Genomic DNA, 6259 nt, shown 5'->3' on the forward strand with positions numbered 1-6259 from the left:
CATTTAATTCCAGGAATACTTTTATTTCTTTCTTAATTTCTCTTTTGACCCATTCATCATTCAGGAGTGTGTTGTTTAATTTCCAAGCGTTTGTGTGGTGATTTTGGCTTCTTCCAGTGTTGATTGTAAGCTTTATTATACTGTGGTCTGATAGAACGCATGGAATTATTTCAATGTTTTTGTATTTGTTGAGGTTTGTTTTGTGCCCCAGTATATGGTAGATTTTGGAGAATGTTCCATGGGTTGCTGAGTAGAAAGTATATCCTTTGATGCTTGGGTGGAATACTCTGTAGATGTCTCTTAAGTCCACTTGATATATGGTATTGTTTAATTCAGGTGTCTCTCTGTTAACTCTCTGCCCTGTTGACCTATCTAATGGAGACAGTGGGGTATTGAAGTCCCCTTCTAGTAAGGAGTTGGGATTAATCTGGGTATTAAAGTCCTGTAGTATTGTTTTTATGAAGTTGGGTGCACCAGAGTTTGGTCAATATGTGTTCATGATTGTAATATCTTCTTGATTTATTGTTTGATCAAAATGAAGTGGCCCTCTTTATCTCTTCTGATTAGTTTTAGTTTAAAGTCTATTTTGTCAGATATTAGAATTGCTATACGTGCTTTTTTCTTAGTAGCATTTGCTCGGTATATTTTTTTCCATCCTTTCACTTTAAGATAGTGTCTGTCCTTGAAAGTGCAATGGGTCTTGCTGACATCATAAAGATGGGTTTTATTTCTTAATCCATTCACCTAGTCTGTGTCTTTTGACTGGGGTGTTCAGTCCTTTAGTATTTAAAGTTATTAGTGAAAGATGAGTATTGAATTCTGTCATTTTTTTTCTCTTTACATTCATGATGTATCTGTACTTCTCCACAGTTATACCTTCATTGAATTTTTTCCACAACACCTTGGGTATAGTCATTCCTTTCTTCAGCACTTTGTATTGCTTCCAGAACTCTCTGAAGGGCCGGTTTTGTGGACATGAATTCATTCAGCCTATTCATGTCATGGAAGGTTTTTCTTTCCCCTTTGAGTATAACAGACATTTTGGCTGGGTATAGAAGTCTGGGTTGGCATCTGTGGTCATTTAAAACTGGGAATACTTTGGTCCAGGCTCTTCTGGCTTTCATAGTTTGTACTGAAAAGTCAGCTGTAATCCTAATGGGTTTTCCTTTATATGTGACTTGTTTCTCTTTTGCAGCTTTCAGAATTATCTCTTTGTTTTGTGCGAGTAGTGTTTTTACTACGATGTGCCGTGGAGAGTTTCTGTTCTGATCCTGTTTGTTTGGTGTTCTGTATGCTACTTGTATTTGTATGGGCATAGGGTTTTCTTCCACGATTCTGTTGAAGATCTGGTCCATGCCATTATCTTGGGATTCTTCTCCTTCCTGTATGCCTATGATTCATAAGTTTGGTCTTTTTATGGTGTCACACAATTCCTGCATATTCCATTCTTGTGATTTTTTAACTTTTTTACAAGCTTTGCTTGAGTGGTCTAGTTTGTCCACTTTATCTTCCAGTCCTGATACTCTGTTTTCCCTTTCATTCATCCTGTTGGTGATGCTTTCTCCTGTCATTTCTATTTTCCTTACTGAGTACTTCACTTCCTTCTTCATTTAAGCCTGAGTATTCTTCAATATTTCTAACTCTTTTCTGAATTCATTCAAGAGTTTATCCCTATCTTCTTTCAGTTCTTTTATTTCTTTGTGTGTTTTTTTAAATTTGCTGAATTCGTTTGTCATGTTTATAAATGTTCTTTTGTGTTCCATGTCCTGCATTATCTCTAGGGGATTCTCATTGTACTCTTCTAGGGGACTATTGGTATTTGGTTGTGATATGGTATTTTGGTTTTTCATGTTATTATTTTTTCTCTGTGATTTTGACATAGGAATTTCTTTTGTAGTTTCTGATTCTTGTGTGAGACTCAAGCCTTCAAGTTTAGATCTGCTTCTTTTTGTGAACTTTATGTGTCTCTTGGTTTAATTTTTGGGCATTAAAGGCTGATTCCTCTAAGCTTCCAGTTCTCTCTTGATTTTATATTGGCGTGGTCAGATTGCTTTTGTCTTAAGGAGTTCCCACAGAGGCCCAAGTCATAGGAGGATCAGATGATCTCAGGCTTTCTCCTAAGGTCTGGATCCCTCCAGCATAGATTTTGGCTTCAAAAATTTGGAGGTTGGACTGGCCTGGGCCCAGGTAAGATGTTGGTCTAGGGCAGTGGCTGGCCATCCCACCGAGAGATGCAAAGGTAGATGGGGGCAGGAGGTGGCTCCAAGGGCTGCTGGGTACTGCACTGAGGAGTTGGGTTGTTCTGGATGCAAAGACCAGGAAGAGGAAAGGTCATCCCTGGCGTCCAGGATAGAGGCTGTCAGGTTGTGAAGACCAGGGAGGCAGAAGGAGGTGAGGGTGTGATCAGGACCAGAGCATCTCTGGGGACCCGAGAAGCAACAGAGTTCATCTGGATGCACAGGATAAGGAAGAAGCAGTTGTGGTTCCCCAGGTGCCTGGGGCATCAAGACAAAGAATGGGACAGGGCCCAGGCTAGGATGAGAGACCTACAGGGGAAATGGGAGGGTGAGTGAGGCTGGGAGAGTCAAGCGTGGAGGGCCCAATCACCTTACCCCACAGAGAGAAGCCTGTGGGTCCTGCAGGCCCAGGAACCAGAGGGAGGTGAGGGTACAGCTAGGCCCAGAAGCAGTGCTCCTGGGGACCTAAGAAAGAACTGAATTGCTCTGGATGCACAGGATCAGGAAGAAGCAGTGTTGGTTCCCCAGGTGTCTTGGGCACCAAGACAAGGAATGGGACAGTACCTAGGCTAGGAGGAGAGACTCGTGGGGGAAATGGGAGGGTGGGTGAGGCTGGTGGGAGTCAAGGCATGGAGGGCCCATTGGACTTACCCTGGAGAGAGAAGCCTGCAGGTCGGAGAGAGGCCTGTGGGTCCTCAGTTTCTTAATTTTTAAAGATTTATTCTTATCAGTTTCCTAATCTTAAAATGATAGTTTAAGTCTTAGTAACTAATCTTTTTACTCTTATACTTCCTGAATGTATTCATTTGTTTATTCAAGAAATGTCTTTGATTTGCTAATATGAATATGTCTTGCTTTTGAGGAAGAAAGACATCTGCCTCATTTAATTCCTTTACTTTTTAACGGTGTAGTTTAAAAGGTAATGAAAAAAGAAGGAAAAGGAAAAAAAATGGGAGTAGAATGAGGAGAGGGGGAAAAGGACTAGGCACAGTGGGGAATATAGGACAGATTAATTATTTATGAATTTACCATAAAAACCGAAGATGTCTTATAAGGACTATAGCTTCTAGTATATCAGCTGGACAATCTGAGACAAACAGTGGTTCATTTTGCTTATTATTTTCTAAATTTACTCAAGGAAACATAATTTTTAAACTTGTAAATCCCAATGGCCATATTTATTCTCAATATTATTTTGCTTTTATGTTGACAGTAGGTACTTAGTAAATATTTGGAGTGGGTGTGCAACTAAAAGACCATAAAATGAAGAGTGATTCAACAACAAAAGGAATTTGTGAAATTGTATGCTTCTTATTTTTATAAACACCACTGGGCATTCAAACACTCCTGTAGTTTATAAGTATTTATTTCATATTTAATTGATTGAATTACTTCTGAAGTAATATTTTTATGACTTTTAAAAAACAAGTAATTGCACTTAGAAAGTTTTACATACTTCTGAACCATATTCATCCATCTCAGCCTGTTAATGTTTCATATTAAAGACAGATTTTGTGATATGTTACCTTTAGTTATGTAGCTATTTCCATAAAATATTTACAGGAAACCCACTTTAATAGCCATTGCACATTTTTCTGCTTTCAATTATGTTGTAGATGGATGCACAGAGATGTGATCACTGAGGCACTTGGTATTTCAGGGTGGGGTGGAAGGAGAAAGTTTTATTGAAGGTTAACTTAAAAGCAGAGAGGCATTACATTCAAATCAGATCCCCAGTTTTCACTGAAGAGGGATTATAAGAAGTTTGGAAAGTCTGCCATATCTTGGGTCCTGACTGGATGCTATTGTGCTTTTCAAGGTTTTACTGTTTTGTGTTTTTTTTAATTTAAGTTTTGCTAAGTTCATACAATATGCATTGATCATATTTTTCTTCCATCCTCTATCTGCTATTTCTGTCCTGTGCTATAATTTCCTGCTCAGTATCTCTTCCTCTTTATGTTAGTGTTTGTAGCTTTAAGTCCTAAGCCTGATGTTCTCTCTGTTGGTCTAGGAGACCAAACTTGCAGTTTGTTCAGGTCAGGGTCCTCTTGAGGCATCTCACAGCACAGCATTTACTACAAATTCTCTTGCACAAAACTTAAGAATTAGGTTGTAATGCCCAATAATAAAGGAAAGACATTCTTATTTGGAGGTTTCAGTGGGAGGGAGACACATGGAATATTAGTTTCAGAAGTTGTATTAGTTATGTTGCTTGATAGAAACCCGATGACCAAGGGAACTTATAAAAGGAAAAGTTCATTTACTTCATGGTTCTAAAAGGGGAAGAATTCATCATGGCAAGGAGGCAGGGCATCAGGGGTAGCTGGAGTAGTAGCAGAAGTTAAACACTGACATCTTCAAGCAGGCATAGGAAGCAGAGAGTGACTGGAGATCCAGCAAGGCTTAAGAATTCTCTAAGCCCAGCCTCCATGATGTTTTATCTTCAGCATGGAAATATCTTCTAAAACCTCCTAAAAAAACTTCACCAACTGGGAACAAAAATGTCCAAATACTTGGCACTTATGGGAGACATTCTTGTTCAAACTACCATATTTCACTCCCTGGCCCCTTTAGGCTCATGACCATATAAAATACGAATCCATTTAGTATATTCTTAAAAGTCACCATAGCTGGAGATCCTAGCAGACAGCCTGGATGGGTAGGTTCAGACCTCCATTGGTGTAGCACATCTGACCTCAGCAGACTGCCAGAGAGTTCTGAGTTCTGGCCTCCGTCTGGCCTCAGGCCTGAGAACACATGGGACTACTTGAGAGCAGCCCAATCCTGCCTCCACATGGTGTGAGCTTCCCCTAATTGTGCCTTACACATCCCCCTACCTGGGATTTTGTGAGGCCCCTCACAAGGCCCCAGGGCAGATTTGGTTTTGGAAGGCTAAGGCTAAGATCCTAGCAGACAGCCTGAGAGGGTGGGTTTCAACCTCCATTGGTGTAGCAGCTCTGATCTCAGTAGACTGCCAGAGAGTGCTGAGTTCTGGCCTCCCTATGGCCTCCCTCTGGAATAAGGGCTGAGAACACAGGGGACTGCCTAAGAGTGCTGGGATCCTGCATCCACATGTGAAGGAACCTTGAGTGTACCTGACTGGAACCTGAATTGGTCTTCTGTGGGTACTCTAAAATAGCTGATCTGAAGCCATCAGTTCCCTCCAAATTAAACCTGAGAGAACCTGATCCCTGGACCAACCAGCTTTACATAACCAATAAAGGATCTAGGCACCCCGATAATACAAACAGAAGCTTACTTCAACTTAATTATTATATCAGAATCATAAACAACAAAAGAAATTTGCATGCCATAAGCAAAAGAATAATAAAATGGAAAGCAAAAACACTATGTCCCCACAAAACTCCACCAATCCTATAGAAGAGTCCTACAAGGAGAGCCCCCTAGAGATAACCCAAGACACTGAATTTAAAAGAACAATCAAAAACATGATCAAGGAATTCAACAAATTTAAAGAACACATGAACAAATCAAATAACTAAAAGAAAATAGGGATAACCTTCTGAATGAATTCACAAAAGAGACAGAAACATTGAAGCAAACTCTAGCAGATTTGAAGAAGGAACTGTAAAACTCAATAAGCCATCTTGAAACAACAGGGGAAAGCCTCAACACTAGAATGAAAGAAACAAAAAACAGAATATCAACACTGGAGGATAAAGTTGAGGAATTGGACCACTCAAAGAAAGATCATGTAAAATTTAAAAAACACAGGAATGAAATATGCAAGAGATGTGGGACACCATGAAAAGACCAAATCTATGTATAATAGACATAGAGGAAGGAGAAGAATTTTCAGGTTAATAGTATTGAACATATTTGAAACAGGATTGCAGAAGAGAATTTCCCAAAATTAAGGAAAGACATCCCCATACAAATACAGGAAGCACATAGAACTGCAAATAGGATCAGAAAAGAAACTCCCCACAACACATCATAGTAAAAACATTAAATGTACAGAACAAAGAGAAACTTTCTGAGTTTTTACTTACTAGCACAGA

The sequence above is a fragment of the Nannospalax galili genome, unplaced genomic scaffold (assembly GCF_000622305.1).
Source record: "Nannospalax galili isolate Female #2095 unplaced genomic scaffold, S.galili_v1.0 scaffold154, whole genome shotgun sequence".
NCBI lineage: Eukaryota > Metazoa > Chordata > Mammalia > Rodentia > Spalacidae > Nannospalax > Nannospalax galili.